This window comes from Miniopterus natalensis, chromosome 3 (genome assembly GCF_054644295.1).
Source record: "Miniopterus natalensis isolate mMinNat1 chromosome 3, mMinNat1.hap1, whole genome shotgun sequence".
Classification (NCBI taxonomy): domain Eukaryota; kingdom Metazoa; phylum Chordata; class Mammalia; order Chiroptera; family Miniopteridae; genus Miniopterus; species Miniopterus natalensis.
Genome location: NC_142083.1, coordinates 29527333 through 29546363, shown reverse-complemented (window position 1 = coordinate 29546363; position 19031 = coordinate 29527333). Strand labels below are relative to the sequence as shown.

General features: G+C 41.9%; 1 protein-coding gene across 1 annotated transcript in view; it reads left to right on the top strand.

Annotated features, from left to right (window-relative positions):
- Positions 1-19031, top strand: part of PDE4D (phosphodiesterase 4D) — an 896187-nt gene that overhangs the window by 26865 nt on the left and 850291 nt on the right. The gene's annotated exons all lie outside the window — the stretch shown is intronic.

The window sequence follows — 19031 nt, the reverse complement described above, 5'->3', positions numbered from 1 at the left end:
AGTAAGGATTTGGGTTTTCCATCTGGGAGCATCTTCATGACTGGCTCAGAAGATGGCCATGTTCTGTCCAAAGCCCTTTCAGTTTCTGGTAAACTGAAAATGTCCACTAGGGTTTAATTATATAAAGCTTTCAGTCAATTAAGAGTACATCCCACGTAAGTTCCCAACAGCAGACATGCCCTTGAGCTTAGCAATTGCAGGAAGATGATAACCATGGAGAGCAATGCTCTGAACATGAGGTCTTTGGAAAGTTCTCAGGGAATCCTTGGATTCTGAGAAATGGCATGAAAAATTTTAATGGCTCACTTGTATGTTCTCCTGGGGAGTAATCCATAGCTTTCAATAGAGGCTTAAAGGCACCTATAGGCCCTTACCCCCCACCCTCACCACCACAATCATACCTTCCCCTCAAAAAGGATAGGAATGCTGTGGGTAATGAGAGGCAATAAAGTAGCCATTTGAACACCATATTGTTTGGATACATTATAGAAAAATGCATCTAAGGAAACATTTTGTGGTAGCTAGCCTCCAATGTGACCTCCTGTGATCCCCTTTAACATTGTACCGGGGTTGATCTCTGGGACCAATAGAATATAGCAGAAGTGATAGTATGTCACTACTGAGATTAGATTATAAAAGACTGTGGCTTCTGTCTTGGGTTCTCTGTCTGTCTTTCTCTCTCTGTCTTTCTCTCATCACTCACTCTGGGGGAGGCCAGTTGCCGGCTCATGAGGACACTGAGGCAGCCTATGAAGAAGCCCACATGGTGAGGTGTGGAGATCTCTGGCCAACTCTGGCCAACAGCCAGTGTGGAGCAGAGGAGGCTTTCCAACAGCCACTTGAGTGACCATGAAAGGATTCTCCAGCCCCAGTTGAGCCTTGAGATGACTGCAGCCCCACTGACCACAGCCTCTTGAGAGCCCCAACCATGCAGCCCTTCGGCTGCTCCTGCATTCATGACCCTTAGAAAATGTGTGAGATAAAATATGTTTGTTGTTTTAAGTTGCTATATGTTGGGATAATTTGTTACACAACAAGAGATACCTAATGCACATTATCTTGACCAGTCGTGATAAAATTCCAACCTTACCTGTCAATCCTAGGAAATTAGAACTGGAAGTGAGGCTGTGCAAGCCACTACTTTCCTCTTGTTGGTAAGTAGTGCAGTGTGGCCCATTCACAGCTGGCGCCTGGCAACCATTGTGATCCCCCAGCAAGAAGCAACCTCATGACAGAAACAAACAAGATTTCTTTTAAGTGATTCCTTTGTTTTCTTTTTAAAGGCACCAGCTTTCAAATGTATCCTGGGGAAATCTTTCTTATATTTCCTCCAAGCACAATCAGTTCAACAGAGAATTCATGTTTTGCCAGTGATCATGGGAGGTACTAATGCAATTTTGTAAGCTGTAGGGCCTCTCCTAGCCCTCTAACAGGTCTCACAGCTGTTAGTTTGCTGTCCTCGTGGCTTGCTCACACGGTGGCACACACTTTAATGGTGCTTGTCCTGGTAGCGGTCTGTGAAGAAGAAGCCAACTTGGAAAGTAGAAAGAGGAAGAAAATGACTCAATTCTATAATTATTGGTCATAGCAAAGAAATAATAAAATACCTAGTAAAATATTCACTGTTGCTTTCAGCGAAAGCAGCTTGATAAAATAGAAGGATTCTCCAAACAGCAGCAGTTGTTAGCTTTTTCTTGTTTTGATTGTGGTCCCTTTATTGGGAAACCAATTTATCTAGTTCTTGGGCTGCCAAGGGCTTTTTTTCTGAAGCAGTATTTTAAAACTGTCTAAGGGACTCTTCAGTGAAACATGCAACCAATCAGTTGATTCAAGCATATTTTAAAATGAAATAGAATATTTCACTTAAATAAAACATTTCAGAATATAATACATAATAAGGTAAGTAGTTTTTTGGGTTTAGCTATTTTTTTAGCTATATGTATATTTTTATATCTGTGTGTACTACATGAGATATAAAATTTATTATTATTATTGTTATTATTATTTGCTGTGGCTTGTAGTCAAAACACTTGAAAGCTACTCTTTTGCAGTATTTTGATTATGGAGAAATAAAAATCCAGATTTTGAGAACTATTCCAGTGAGGGCCTATTTTGTGATAGGGATATGGGTAATGGTGACAATGCCACATCGGGATGGAGTGGGTTTTCCTGAAGTGAATACACATTTCACTCCCAGTCACTTCAGAAAGTCCCTAATCCTTGGGCTAGAAAAGACCCCTTTTTGAAGGACGATGGTGTTTGTGGAAAAAAGGGCTCCTTCCTTTCATTGGTGCCAGGGGGACCTGAGACTGATCTACGAGCAGGGAGTGGGCTCTGTGGTACCTGACCGTGTGGCTGTGCCCACGAGCAAGCAGCACCCACCATCAGTGGCAGCTGAGGCGGGCGAGGGTGCAATGCTTGCGGAGCCTCCAGGCTCAAGGGGGCTCACTTGAGGCCCCCTAGCAAGTGGAGAGGAATGGAGACTCCCCTCAGACAGAGGGAAAGCAGTGTCCCCACCATGAGCCTGGTCAGGAAGCCTAGCAGCAGAGCAGAGGAAGCGGAGCTGAAGAGAATGAGGTCATTTTTGCAGAAGTAGCAAGGCCAAAGAACTGGAGGGAATGTTCCAGAGCCCACCGGAGGCAGAATCGTAGAAAATGCCAAGAAGGAACTGGCTGGTGAGCCATGGGGGCCAGAATGGAACCATAGAGAAAAACTAATTTTTAGCAGGTGAGCTCATGCTGGCTCTCAAGGAGTAGATGTTGGAGCTACGTTAAGTGATCTCCTTCATGCCTCTCTCTAGGAGGTGGTCTTGGGCAGACTGCAGAGCATCTGAACACAGAAGGGCTGTGGTGACTCTTTTGTTAGCATCGGATGCCAAGAGACAACTAGAAAGAGAAAACGAGTGACTACCTCCTAGGGTGAGCCCAAGCTCAGAGTCTTCATCACAACTAAAATAAATCTATGAGCTTATAATGTTCTGTCACCCTCTTTCTTTGAGTTGAGCATTATGCGTTCTTTTAAAATAAAAAAGACACATGAGGGGTAATATTAAGTTTATAATATACCTCTTTATTAATGAGTGAATTGGATTCTTTTCTGACATGAGTAGAGAATCAGTGAGTGCTTGGTGGAGAAGGGGAAATGGTGCAGAGAACAGCTCATGAAGACATTTGCTGCCACTTTGCAGTTTTGCCAAGGGGCTGGCCTTGGCTTTATATTTGTGTGAATAGCTCCGTTTGATCTTGGACCCTATGATGCAATGCGTCCAGCAGGCTGTGCCTGGGGGATTGGTGGTGTGAAGAATACATGTCCAAGGGAGAAATTCTGCATGATATAGAAGCCAGTCAATCAACCACACACATTTATGAAACATCTGCTAGGGGCAAAGTTCTGTGCTGAGCAACCAACAGTTTCTGCAAAATTTATAATCTAGTTGAAAGATAAAATTTTTATAGCAAAAGTTACCCAATAATAAAAGGCAAGTGAACACCTTATCTATAAGATACATAGGTAGGTTTCAAGTGAAATTTTTTCAGCCAAAAATTCCATGATGTTGCCATTTTTCTGAGCCAAATGCCAAAATATTTCAAATTTTGACTTCAATTACAACTGCTGGCAAAATGTAAACCATTCACTCATTCACTTGATTTTTCACCAACCACACTGAGTACTGCTACAAAAGCTCTATGATAGGTACTTTGGGAGACAGTAAAGGTTTAAAAGGATGTTTGGAAACTAAAACTCTCCATACACCTCTCCAAATTTTGTGAAGCTTTCAGATAAGAACAAGGTTGATTTGGGTCAAAATAAGGTTCTGGAAATAAAAGCAAAGCAATTGTAACTAAGCTAAAACCCCATGGATTTCCGTGGAAGCAATGTAGAAAAGATCCTTAAGTAAATTAAAACTGGTGAGGACTCTGGTAATTAAAGTGTCCTCCCCATAGAGCTCCAGCATTCAGCAAGCAAGGGTACTTTGTATCGAGGTCTCATAAATAAACATGCAGCTTGCCAGTCCCTGGAGATGGAGAAGTCATTCTTGAGTGCGCTACATGCAGGGCTCCGAGATAAGTGATGACCCTCTTGTCACCCTGACAGAAAATATATTAGCTTCTTTAAACCAAGAATTGTAGTGATTTCAGTGGTACAATTATAAGAGAGGACCACCGGGACGTGCATAAACCAAGCTTATTTGAATAATGTTTCAGGAAAGAACATATGCCACTATTAAAGAGTCACGGTAGAACAGCTGTGATCCCACAAGGTAAAGCTCGTTGAGAATATTCATGTTTGCTTTCAGGTGCGAGTCCATTATTTACATGGAAGAATTAAATGCCTCCATGGATGTCTGTTCCAGGTGAGGCTCTTGGGCCTTTGTCACTTTCATGCCCAAACGTATTAGTTATTTCAAGATTGGGAGAATTCCAGTTGTGCATGAAGTCTTTGTTGATATTTAAGTTGATCCTGTTCATGTATTGATCAGATTTATTGAGTGCTTGTAGGCAATTGGTGCTGCATGGCATAGACATGTGGGCAAAGGCAAAACTCTGTCTCTGGAGGTGCTGAGGTCTAGGGAGGAGGAATGACGCGTGCAAAGATACCCAGTTCCCAAGCTGAGAGAGGAAGGGCTGATTTAGGGTGGCCTGGTCAAATGGGCCAGCGAGAATTTGAACAGGGATTTGAGAAAAGATAGAATTCCAGTTTGAACATCAGGGAGGCAGGCCCTCATGGAAAAGCAATAAAGTGAATGATGGCCGGAGTCAAGCTAGAAAACAAAGCTTAGTAATGGAATGTTCATGAGCAATTCAGAAGAGCTGGAGGTCCCCTTCTTGTAGTGCTCCCTAGAAATTCCCGGTGGCTGTGGCCGACACCTTCTCTGCTCCCTCACAGCCTGCCTGCCCGAGGAAGGGGAGGCGTTTTCTCATCAGCAGCAGTGAGCGTCGGAAGGAAATGCTTTACTCTTCCCAGGCAACAGGCACCTTGAACATGGGATTTGGGTTGGTAAATGCTTTCAGCTTGGAGCTACTTGGCACTTTAGTTAGTGCGTGAGAGGAGGGGGACAAGATTTGAAAATAAGTAGACCTTTCAGCATTCTTCCAAATATGAAGGCGCAGGGCCAACAGCCAGCTCTCCCTTTCCATTTTATTTCATTTCAAAGTGCACAAAGGTCTTGTCTAGCCTTCGAACCCAGGGAGGACAACTGCCTTTGGGATGGTGAGTGGGGGGATTTGGAATCTGTTTCTGGGGTCAGCAAGTCCGGAAGCCAGTGTTTGTAGAGGAACTGGGGAGGAGCAGAGGAGGCCTTCCACTGCTGGAACATTTCAGGGGTGCTGTTGAGTCAGGAGACTAACCAAAAGGCTCCAGAAATCGTATTTCACATGTTTCTGGATTATTAATTTATCCTGCAAGTTCTGACCGCTCAGCCCGCCAACCCTCCTTCTTGATATAACTTTGGTCATATCTTATTTAATGTTAGGACAAGGCTGATTTGAAATCATATGTGTACAAATTATTTAAGTGTAACTAATAGATGTTTTTGGTGGTAAAACACATTTCTTAATATCTTTAATATAAGCAACCCCCCCCCCCCCCCCCGCCCCGGATTGTTCAGTTCTTCTCAACCCTGGCCTGACAGCAGAATCCCCTCGAGGCCTTCTAAGCACAATCTCCTTCCCAGCTGCTCCCAGGTTAATCACACCAACACCCTGGGGTTAGGGCCTAACTGAAGCTCTACAGGCGATTATAATGTAGCTGGAGTTGACAACTGTTGTTCTAAATGTCTTGAGGATGAATAAATAATAAACCCAAACTAGTAGTGGATGAAAATATATGTGTACCTAATGTATAAGTATCAAATTAACAGTTTTCAACAAATGTATTTCCTTTTTTTTTAAAATATATCTTTATTGATTTCAGAGAAAGGAAGGGAGAGGGAGAGAGAGATAGAAACATCAATGTTGAGTCATTGATAGAGCCCACAACCCGGGCATGTGCCCTGACCGGGAATCGAACCCTGATCGCCTGGATCCTAGGTCGACGCTCAACCCCTGAACCATGCCCAGCTGGGCATATTTCCATTTTTTAAATAGTCTTTTGACGAATGACCTTTATAAATTTGTTACAGAATATTGTTTTAGTGATGTCTCTGTCACCTGAAGCACGTTATGTAAAAACTATCTGGAGACTATGGTGTTATTTGCAAACATGCCAGAGAGAATGCAGCAGATTTTACAAAGGTTTATGAAAACAATATGCTTCATTTTTGTGAGTATAGAAACAGTTTCAAAATTAGCTTCCCGTTAAACAGAAAGCCCAAAGAGTAGAAGAGAGAGGAGTCTGATTTCTGTTCCTTCCCAGCTACTGTGAGAGTCCTTTCTTTCCGAAACCCATCACATCTTTGGCTGTTTCCTCTCTTGACCATCTAATCAAATGCAAGATCCGGTGAATCTACCCCTGCAATTTTCTTTTATACCTTTACCATTCCTCCATTTCGTGGCTACTATCCTAAATTGAACTCTTACTGTCTTTTGCCTTGGTAATTGTCCTATGAAATCTATCCCAGTTTTTCTTAGACGTAGCTTCCAGCCCTTTGCTCACCTCAGTGGTTCTCCACTGCCCACAGTGTTATCATAACTCATCGGCAGGCATTCCAGCTCTCCATCCTCTCGCTCCAACCCTGTGTCCTCCGGCCGCTTCCCTTTTCGCATGGTTCTGAGGAACTAACTGATCAGTAGTCCTCAGACATGGCTGTTTTTCTCTGCCGTCAGGACTCTGGCTCATGTTGGCGTTCCTGCCAGTGCCCAAATCCTATCAAACATGGAAGGCTCCAATTTCACCTGCCTTACAAAACCTTGAACCTCACAGCTAAAAGCAGTATTTTCCTACTCTGATTCCATTACACTTCATCTGGGCCACTTTTTTTTTTTTTTTTTTTTAACATGTCTTTATTGATTTCAGAGAGAGGAAAGGAGGGGGAGAGAGAGAGAGAGAGAGAAACATCAATGATGAGAGAGTCATTGATCGGCTGCCTAGCCCGCAACCCAGGCTTGTGCCCTGACCGGGATTCGAACCCTGATCTCCTGGATCCTAGGTTGATGCTCAACCACTGAGCCACACCCGGCCAGGCCTGGACCACTTTTAAAATAGTTCTCAAAAGTCCCTTAGTCCTTCAGAGCCTCTGATCACTTATTTGTAAGATGGGAACACTACCAACTTAAGACGGCTTGTGAAGATCAAATAAGGTCATGCATGGTAGAGCCTAACACACAGTAGACAGATACTTCTTAAAAAGCCTTTCCCCTTTTCTTCTCTCTCCCCCTCCTTCCTTCCGAAGCACTGGAACAGGTTTTGAGCTTCCGAGAGGCTAGTGTGGATTCTTCCTTCCTGCTCTCTTCTTCAGCTTATTTTCTGAGCACTCTTACTATTGTGTCCAGTGGTTGTCCTCTCTCCAAGGGATGTTCTGCACTAACCTTTTGATAAATGCCTCCTTTCAGCTTAAGTTATCATGAGTGGGTTCTGTTTTCTTACAGCTAAACAATCCCCTACGTTAACTAAATTTTTTTAAGCCATTCTCAAAATTCAAGTTTAATTTGCTGTTGCTCAAGCTGTGTCACTAATCTGTGCTGAGCCCCCATGGTCACATTCTTTATTAGGATCTACAGTGACCTCTAGGATATGTTAACTGATCATTTATGGAGTTTCAAGTTGTTTGAAATACTTTGGATGTATAGCAAGCATATTTCACTTAATCTTTCAATTTGGTAGTGGCGCTACTAGGCCAACTCTTCTGTTCTTGGTGCTTACATCTCTCTCTCTCTGCCATCAGGGAGAAGGGTACAGAATTGGAAACTAGAAAGGATTCCTCACTTCAACTTACTGAATAAACTAAGCCCAGTCACCTAGCCTCTTAGAGCCTTACTTTAAGTAAAGTGAGGAGACTATACTCAAGTCCCTTTTTGCATGAAAATCTTCCTATTCAATGCTTCTGTCCTCACTCTGGAATATGCCATGTAATAATAGAAACGACTGGGAAATTTGGTCAGAAAACATGATTTTCAAACTTATTTGATCATAGAATGCTTTTTAAATGGTTGTGTCTCGGTAAAACACCAGTTCATATAATATGCACTTAAAGAAGATAAAAAAGGTTTATGACAAATGAATTGGTCAAAGAAATGATAAAAAAAAAGTGATTCACATTATAATTCAATTACAGGACCAAAATGATAATACAAATTAAGTAAATTAAATCATATTCATCTATATTGGGAAAATTAAAAAAGATGAAAACAGTTGAAACAAGACAGGTTATATAGCAAGGAATAATGGGTAGTAAGAGGCAAGATATATCTGTACGATTAGTGGGTAAATATCAGGGGAACATAGATGTTTAGATTCTACCTTAAACATTTATGACCCAGGCAGTTTCCTGGGTCTCTTAATTTCCTCAATGCAAATTTTTGCATGATTTAATTATATAAATGTGCTTAAATGCCTTAAATATCTTTTAGGAGGAATAATATTGCTGAAATTTTTTCTCAGAACACCTCAACATTTTGCAGTTGGAGAAACGCTGACCGAGGTGAACCTAAACACTTACAGGCTTCCAGTGAACTGCCTCAATTTCCCTTCCTCCCCCTCACCACCCACATGCTTGCATTCACACTAATATGTTAATATATTCTCCCGTGGCCTTTTGTATTCGGTGACATTACACATCTTCGTAATAGTAAGTCTGGCACTAAAATTTTGTAGACATCAATGGCAGTGGTCCTTGTATAGGTTTATACTCACCCAACCACATTATCTCTCTTGAGAATAGTTTTGCTATTTAAAGGATTTCACTCAAACTAGTTATGTATGATTAAAGTATAGTGCCTCCTACTAAGAACGTGGAATGTGTACGTTAAAAGAGTTATAAATTGTACTTAATCATTGGTTTGTTCTTCCTTTCATATATCCTGAGAAAAAACTGATGACTATAGCCTTGCCATTTTGTGACTAATCCTTTATGTAATAGACCTAAGCTTCAATTATCTTGAATGAATTGGTCTATTTAAGAAACCCTTGGCTCAGTGATGAACTGTATTTCCTACTCAAAGAGCCAAATGCCATGCAGAAAGTACAGCAGCGGGCACCGGCAGCTTCATCATTTTGGAGTTTTAAGCTTCCACCTTCAGGGTTGACTGTATCGATCCCAGAGCCACCAGAGCATCCAAGATCCCACTGTAATTACTTCAGTGAGCAGAGCTGCACTAGGATGGAGAAATTGCTGATTTCCAAAACGTGGAATTGATGAGTTAAAGTCTATGCCCTGGCCGGGTGGCTCAGTTAGTTGGAGCATCAGCCCGTACGCCAGAAGGCTGTGGGTTTGATTCCCGGTCAGACCACGTACCAGGTTGCTGGTCGCATCCCTGGTGGGGTGTGTTCAGGAGGCAACCGGCCGATGTTCTCTCTCACATCGATGTTTCTCTCTCTCTCTCTCTCTCTCTCTCTCTCTCTCTCTCTCTCTCTCTCTCTCTCTCTCTCTCTCCCTCCCTCCCGCCGTCTCTCCCCCTTGTGCTCTCTCTAAAATTATTAAAAACATATCCTCAGGTGAAGATTACCAATCTATATATATATATAACACTGCTTTCAACTGTAAAAACCTTTAATGGCACAATTCCACTATCCAAACACAGTTTTATTTGATCCATTGCAAACAACAGTGTGAATGTAGATGCTAGCATTATGATGGTGACTAATGACTGGAAGCAGCTACGTATAGCACTTATATACATTTTTTCTTACCATTTATACTAACTTTAATTATTGTGGTTTTAACCTTGGCTTCAGGGAGCGCATACCATTGTTTGATGCAGTTTGACTCACATTTGCAGGCACTTTAGAAATGCATGTTTGAGGACACACACACACACACACACACACGTTCAGTGAGAAAGTGTGTCATTCAAAGAACAATACAATCAATGGTTTTAACTTATATATGTGTCTGTGTCTGCCTGAGTGTTGTAAGGAGGAAACGATTCTTTAGAATAACTACAGACATTTTCAGCTTCAAAAAAAAGAGCAAAGTAAAAATCAAGGAAACCATCGCTATGGAATCACAGGCTACCACCAATCTAAATGTGGTGAAAACTTTTAGACGGATTCAATGACATTATATAGATAGGAGATGGGCTGAACAAATGTAACTCCAAGGTATCGGATAGTTCCATCCAAATTTATCAACCTCCTGAATTCTATGTGGACCCCAGATTAAAACACCACTGCGATAACTGATAGAATATAGAGTAGTGCAAGGAGTCAGATTTAAGTTCATTATAAGAATTTATAATAGAAATGTTCTAGAATAAAAAAGACTTTCTCATGAAGTAGTGATCTACTATCAATGGGAATATTTAGTTAGCAGCTGGATACCTAGATGTTGAGAGTTTTGTAGCATACCACTAATTCATATTAGCTAATCTGTTGTGTGCTTACTAAGTTCCAAGCACTGCGTAAGGAACAATTTATGCATTAGTTCTTTTATCTTCATGACAGTTCCATGAGGTTTATCTCTACTTTAGTGATAAGACAATTTGGGTTTTGGGATTTTCCCAAAGTTTACTGCAAGTGAGTGGCAGAGTATAATCTCAAGCCCAGGTCTGGGTGACTTCAAAGCCCATGGCTGAAGCTTATTTTGATAATAATTTTGGGGAAGGACTGGAAAGGTGAGAGAATTGGAGACCGTCTAATTCTTCCTTGTAGTTTGATAGACATGAGTGAAGGAAGGGCCTGAAGAGGCCAGGTGACTCACTCCCAGTCACAATTCATGGAAGAACCAGAAATTGAATTTTGGTGTCTTATTTATGTGGAAACACGAGAAGCTTTTATTCTTTGGTTCACTATCTGGTAGAAGTCAAATACAGCCTGAAGGAAGAGCTAATGGAAGACGTCGTGGTTTGGAACAGAGTATATAATCTTTTCCCACTTCTTTTAAAAAACACAGATAGGTCTCAAAGGCTCTTTACCTGTTTTAGTACATTTATTCTTCATGAAGATAAAGTTACTTAAATAATGTTTTAAATGTAACAAATAGTAAACTGCCCAGTACTAAAACGTGTGCCTTTGATATATTTGTGTTATTTATATTATGAATAAAAACGTGCTCTCCTGATCACCAGGTCCTCATCAATTTTATTGCACCAGAAGGTATCTCCCCAACATATTGTGAATCCCAAGAAAATGCCTTATGCATGAAAGAGTGAATGTAATAGCTTGACTTGCTGGTTTCCTTTCATTTCTACTTAAATCCACCAGGTAATTTAGTATTTATAATGTTCTGATTCTACTTTTTTCCACTGAAAGATAATTATAATTAAACTTACCCTTTGTTTATAATGAGGGAAGGAATTCTCTAAATTAGTTAAAAATCTAACATGTATCTTTCCTAATGGATCATCATGGGCAGTAAGGTGGCGTCTGCTAGTGGGGTTGTTCAGGGAGTCAAGCCACATCTGCATTAGGAAGGGCCCCAGACAATCCTAAACCCAGCAGGACCACTCTCTCACTCTTCTTCAGCTTCACAGCCTTCTAGGGGAAGGAAGTCACTGCGTCATCTAGTCAGTCCATCAGGGTTCCACCAGGCGCTGCAGAAATGATAAGAACATTACCTTAGAAATAAGAGGGGAACATATCTCAAGAAGAAATCGAATTTATCCAACGTGGAGGTTGAGAAGAGTCACTGCCACTGTGGCTGCTGTTTGTTATCAGACAAAAAAATAATCTTTACAATAAAGTATTCCAAATGACAAGTGAGAAGTGGCACATTAAACAACTTTAATAAATAGTCTGTAAAAAATAAATATAGAAAATTTAGATGGACACTTGATCTCCTCATTAACGTATTTTGGTCAGCTTCTCCACAAGCTTACCTAATTATTTATAAACTTCATTAAAGTATACATTTTTAAATGTTAAAAAAAATCTAACGTGAATTCTTTCTGGAATAATGTGATATATTATTTAAAAAGTAATGTACAGACTTTTTAAAAAAAATAGACTCTTTTTTAGAGCAGTTTTTGGTTCACATCAAAATTGAGTGGAAGATACAGAGCTTTCCCATATATACCCTGTAGCCCACACTATGCGTAGTCTCTCCTTTATCAACGTCACAGAAAATGCGCATCTAAAGACGCGTTCTGTGATGGCCAGCTGCCGCGATGGTCTCCGATGACCCCTCCTCCAGGAATTCCCACGTGTGTCATCTCCCTTCACGTTGTACCAGGGTTGATCTCTGTGACCAACAGAACTTGTCTTGGGGATTTCAGTAGCTTTGTTCTCACCAGGGTACTTGTTCTACTGTGAGCTTGACAATATTTAGTAATCTCTCGAGTAGGTTCACATTTCCATCACAATGCACACCATCCTGTTGTGCGCAGTCTAAGGTTAGGGCAAATGCTACCGTATTGTTTTGTTTTAAAGACCTTTTTGTTCTAGCCACATTTTTATTACCTGTATGGCACAATAAAAAGAAAGTCAGAAACCAAAGATCTTATAAGACATCAGAGTCATTACGGGACAGCATTGATGGATGGCCACAGCTGATACAAAAACTCTAACCGCTGCAACAAAATCTTTTTATTCTTTACACTTGAAAAATCCTGACATCAGGTCTGTTATTTTGAATTACTGTTTTTGAAAGAGTTATGAGGGCAGGCTTCGTAGCAATGCAATCTATGCATTCACATAGGGCTCCACATTCAGATGGCCTCCCAAATTGTGTACCTGGTCCTAGATAAAAGAGAGATTAAAATCAAATCAGGATCATCAAATTACTGATCATATCCTGAAATCAAGCCTTAAAAATATTGATAACCTAGAGAATGCCTCGATTATGTTAGTGATGCTTTCTCTCGTGCATTCAACATTTCTTCTTTCCTGCCCTACGCCTGTACAGCTCTTCAGGTTTCATCACTGTGGCAGCCTTATGCCTTTCTTCCCCCACCCAAAGACTTAATTAAGAAAGGGGTGACGACGAAGCACATCCATATGAGTTTTTCCTAAAGATTCCCCGGCATCTTTGCCAAGCTGTCAGATGAGCACTTGCATGTTGTTATATATACACATATTTTAAATAAATTTTTGTGCCTTTCAAAGCAAAGAGTACATGTTTTAAAAATATGGAATTTTCTTTTCCAATTTGAGATAACTACATTTTGCTTGATTACTATTTAAATCTCTGTGACACAATATTGATGATAAAATTAGCATTTGCTTTTTAATGAACTGTCAGTGGGAGGAATAATATGGAGTTTTGTTTTCTTCTTCTGTTAAGGGTGTAGTTTAACTATAATTTACTTTAAAAAAGCATACTGTTGGCCAGGGAAAGGAAGACTTTAAATTACTCTATCCCTCTCAGATTTAAGGAAATACTAGCAAAATAACTGCCTTTTGACTTTGAACATTCTGTCTGTATCGTAGAAGCAGGGTTCACTAGAGGATCATCAAGGGGTGGGAGGTGACTGGGCTGAAGACAAAAGTTGCCTGAGTAGCTTCCAAAGTGGTCAGCCTCAGTGTATCAGTTAGAGTAACCAATACTAACTACTGTACAGACAAATCCCCAAATTCCAGGGGCTAGACAATTGAAGTTTATCTCTCATCCAGGCAAAGTCAGTAAATATTTCTGGTTGGCGGGCTGTCTTCCATCTGGTCATTCAGGCACCCGCGTTGCTTCCTGTGATCATGTGGCTTCAAACTTCTCTCATCACTAGGTACATGGGGAAATCAGAGGTGTTTTCTATGAGCAGGCCCAGAAGTGGCATATATTGCTCCCACTCATTTCCCATTCATATGTCCATGTATGGGAAATGTGTTCTAGCTGTGGACCCAGAAAAGGGCCTGACTTTCTGCCATTCTCTGGTCAAATGACATTGCACCCTATCTAAATTAGTTTCTATAATCCTTAAAAAATATGTTGCATACACAATAAAATTATAATAATACGTGTCCATTTTTGTTTTGGCCAATACTATTCCTTAGATTTTATTCTAAGCTGCATTCTAGATTGTCTTGTTTTGTGTTGTTGTTTTCTTACTGTATACTTTCCATGCCTCTAATTTTGGTTATCATTTACATACCAAAGACTCACTAATTTACATACTCAGCCCATATTTGCCCTTTGTGGCTTAGAACTGTATATCCTACTATTTTCTCAGTATCTTCCATTTGGGTCCTACTTTATAGCCAAAATATTTAAACTTGAAACTATGGTCCTCCTTCGCTACTCGCTTACCATGCCAGGTTTTTCTCCTATGGGCCTTACATCTGTGAATATCAACATTTATCCAATTCTTTGGCTCCACCCCCCTCCCTGAATTGCTGTAAGCATTCTATCACTAGGACCTGTTAATTTTTCCTCCCAGTCATTTGTGGATCTGTCCTCTCTTCATCTTTCCGAGAGCCAGCCTATCTAAACTGACACAACCTCTTTCCTGAGCCGCAGTTAGGAGCAGCCTCCATCCATTTCCTGGCATTGTGCTCTTGCCCTCCATCAAATCTGTTTCTTTTTTTTTTTTTTCTTTTAATTAATTAATTAATTTTTTAAAATTTATTTTTATTGTTGAGAGTATTACAGGCGTCCCATTTTCCCCCCAATTGACCCCCTCCACTTTGTTTGCACCCCCTCCCCAGGCCTTCACCCCATTATTAACTGTGTCCATGGGTTATGCATATATGCATATAACTTCTTTGGTTAATCTCTTCCCACTTTCCACCCCCCTTCCCTCTTTTCTCTGAAATATGATTGTCTATTGCATGTGTCAGTGTCTCTGGATCTATTTAGTTCGTCAGATTCTTTTGTTCATTAGCTTCTTCGTAAAGAAGACCCGTCAACATTTCCTGTAGTGCTGGTCTGGTGGTGATGAACTCCTTTAGCTTTTTCTTATCTGTGAAGCTCTTTATTTGACCTTCAATTCTAAATGATAGCTTTGCTGGGTAGAGCAATCTTGGTTGTAGTTCCATGTTTTTCATCACTTTGAATATTTCTTGCCACTCCCTTCTGGCTTGCAAAGTTTCTGTTGAGAAATCATCTGACAGTCGTATGGGTGCTCCCTTGTAGGTAACTAATTGCTTTTCTCTTGCTGCTTTTAAGATTCTCTCTCTGTCTTTAACCTTTGGTATTTTAATTATGATGTGTCTTGCTGTGGGCCTCTTTGGGTTCCTCTTGTTTGGGACCCTCTGTGCTTCCTGGACTTGTAAGTCGATTTATTTCCCCAGGTAGGGGAAGTTTTCTGTAATTATTTTTTCAAATAGGTTTTCAATTTCTTGGTCTCTTTCTTCCCCTCCTGGCATCCCAATAATATGAATGTTGGGCCTCTTGAAGTTGTCCCAGAAGCTTCTTATACTATTTTCATATTTCTGGATTCTTTTTTCTTTTTGCTCTTCTGGTTGGGTGTTTTTTGTTTCCTCATGTTCCAAATTGCTGATTTGATTCTCAGCCACCTCTACTCTACTGTTGATTCCATGTAAATTATTCTTCATTTCAGTTTGTGTGGCCTTCATTTCAAATTGCTACTTTATTATGTTATCGATTTTCTCAGTTATTTCCCTAATAGTCTGCTTAAACATCCTTATAAACAAAATTCTGAACTCTGTATCTGTTAGCTTGCTTGGATCTATTTCATTTAGTTCCTCTTCTAGAGATTTCTTCTGTTCTTTCCTTTGTGACATGTTTCTTTGCCTCCACATTTTGGCTGTTTCCAGGTGTTTGTTTCTATGTATTAGGTGGAGCCGCTATGTCTCCTGGAATTTGTAGAGTGGCTTTGTGTAGTAGATGTCCTGTAAGGTCCAGTGGCTCAGCCTCCCCAGTCACCTGAGCTGGGCCTTCTAGGTGCTCCCCTGTGTGGGCTGTGTGCACTGTCCTGTTGTAGTTGAGCCTTGGTTGCTGTTGGCGTCCCTGGAAGGAATTGACCCCCCCCAGCCAATTAGCTGTGAGGACCAGCTGCAACTACAGCCAAAGAGCTGCTGTGCTGGAGACACCCCTATGGGTCCAGATTTACTTCAGTGGAGCTTTGGTGTTCACCTAGTGTGCCCCTTGAGTGTGTCACTTTTGGATGTGGTAGGGTTGTAATCCAGCGTGGTTGAGTCTGACCACCAGGTGCACTGTCTCTGGGGCCTCCCAGGAGGTGCAGAGTCAGCCTCTGCCAGTGCCTTGCCCAGGGCCACCCAGCATGAGCTACACAGCAAACCTTAGTTGGCTGCTACTTGTGCTGGGCTTGGAGGTGCCCAGGAGAGGCCAAGCTATGAGCCAGTGCAGCTGCCGCTAGTGCCAGGCCTGGGGCCACTTATCAAGCCCCATGGGGCAGCTGCTGCTTGTTCGGGAGATTTTAGGAAAGTCCTAAGCATGAGGCTCGAGAGGCCACTTGCACAGAAAAGCCCCTGGAAATGGCCTGGATGAGCTGCAGGTGGGGAGGGGCGGGGCCTCCGGGAATCACGGGGCGGGGCCAAAGGTGGGAGTCAGGTGCTGGCGATTCAAATATGGCGCCTGCCTGCGGGCTGTGTGCGGGGAGGACTCGCCACAGGAGCCATGGCCTCCGCCAGCCCTTCTGCCTGAGGAAGCCGCCCCTCCGCCTCTCGCCCGGATCCCAGGCAGGTTAGTTCCTCCCCGAGGGTCCCAGGTCCTTTCAGGCTGCTGCCCGGGCTGGGCTCAGAGGGAGCGTCCGAGTGAGTCCGTGCCGGGCCCTTTAGAGGAGCTGCTGGGGCCCCCACAGCCTCCGCGACCCTCGGGGACAGTCCCTGCTGGTTTCACAGCCCGGAGTTGTGGGGACGTCTCTTCCTGGCCCTTGAGCCCTGCGCTGGGGGCCTGCTGTGGGGCTGGGACCCCTCCCTCCTCCAGGAAACCCTCACCACTGAGATTTCCTCCCGGGTTTAAACTCTGGCACCGGGGGTGGGCCCGCGGCCGCGCCTCTGTGATTCAGCCCCGCCCCGCCCGCGTCTGTTCTCCTCCTGCTGGTCTCGGTGCTTCTTCAGCTCCCTGGTTGTGGGGCTTCTGTGCAGCCAGATCTCAGGAGGCTCTGAGTGACGGTGGTTCTGTAGTTTAGTTGTGATTTTGATGTGGTTGCGGGAGGCAGGGGGTGCGGCTGTGACCTACGCCGCCATGTTGTTTCTCCCCCAAATCTGTTTCTGCATTGCAGTCAGAGCCATCTTTCCAAAATACAAATCTAATCTTATTATTCACCACACCCTTGTTTTAAACCTGTTAGTGGCTCCCCTTAGTTCTTGAGACTATTGGCATCTCCTCAGAGTAGCCTCCGGGTCCTCCGCAATCAGAGCCACACGCTGCCTCCAGCCTCCTGTCTGCCTCGTCTGCTTGGCCCATTCTCCGCCTCACTCTCCGAGCTTCATCTACATTGACTTTCCACTCTGTGCCTCCGGTCCTTTGCTCCCGCTGTTGTCCTCTCCCAGGAACAACCGAAGCCTTCCCTGAACTGCTAGACTACTGTCATGGAACCCTATAGGTTTCTTCTACTATACTTAGATGTTTTAATCATATGTATGTGATTAAATGGTTAACATATCTTTTATTTACTGAAGAGTCCCTGTTTCCTGATCACTATATCAGCAGTACCTAGAACAATGCCTATATCCAATAAGCATCCTTTTTTAACATCCCCTCTGTTTAGAACCCTAAGCCCTACTTACCACCTGGCACAGAGAGAATCTACAATAAATATTTATTTAATTGAATTGAATATTAATGGATGGCATTAGAATATTTTCTTTTAGTTTCATACTTCACAAAATTGCCCTGTTGGCCAGCGCAGTTTGACTCCTAATCAAAAATGCAAGATGTCAAATTAATTTATTCTCATTTCATTAACCACCTAGTTCTAGAAAAGCAATAAACAAAAAACAAGCCCGGGGACTTGGTAGAAGGAGTAATAAATACTCAGATAAAATATTTGTGTAATAAAAATTTGATGTAAGGCCCTGGCCGGGTAGCTCAATCATCCTGATACACCAAGGTTGTGGCTTTGATCCCCCTTCAGGGCACATACAAGAATCAACCAATGAATGTATAGGTAAGTGGAACAGCAGGTCAGTGTTTCTCTTTCTCTCTCCCTTCCTCTCTCTCTTTAAAAATCAATAAATAAAAATTAAAAAAAAATTGATGTAAGTTTTAGTGCTTATTGTGAAACATAAGAGTATTACAGAATAGATGTAAAACCGTTTCTGTTGGATGTTTAGGATATTGTTTTGGCATCTATGACTTGTATTCCTGACCTCAGGCTTAAATTTGGATTTCATTTTTCAAAGGCAGCCAAATTTGGGACAGTAAGTCATAAACTTTCTGTAGCAGACCCCAGGGTATCTATATGCTGACAGATGCAATTCACTATTGGAGTCAAATGTTGAATATGTATTACAATTTAGGCCATGCTTGATGCTTTATTAACTTGGGCACCTAATTATCTGAAGCTAATGGAGGTGAAGTCATAATCAAGAGCCACTTTAACTCAAAAGAACCAAGTCCCCAGTTATTTCTCTTTCTCAAATGGTTGCTTCTTTCAGGCTGGGACCTTTTAGCTCAAAATAGCAAAAAGCATAGCCCTTATCTTCTTATTGAGGAGGATGGTCTTTGACATTTAATTCTTAGCACTTCTCTTTGCCCTAAATAAAATTCCATTTCTCATTTGGACACTGACAAGGAAGACAGGATTAGGGCAGCACTGAAGGGACAGACTAGATTATTCATTGATTCAACATATTTTGATTCCCACTATGTGCCAAAAACTCTTCTGGGTACCGGGAATATGCCAGAGGGGGGCAAAAAATTTCTGCCCTCACAGAGCTTAAATTCTGAAAGATGAGTAAGGGACCAGCTAGATAGATAGTGCAGATATAGCTAGAGGTGTAGGCATAGAAACATATACAACTATATCTATCTCTATACTTATCTATCAAATTACATCACCCTCTCCATAAATATTTATATTTGAAATATTTTAAAAACCCTGAGAATGCAGGTGAGCCTAGAGCAGAGAAGGAAAATA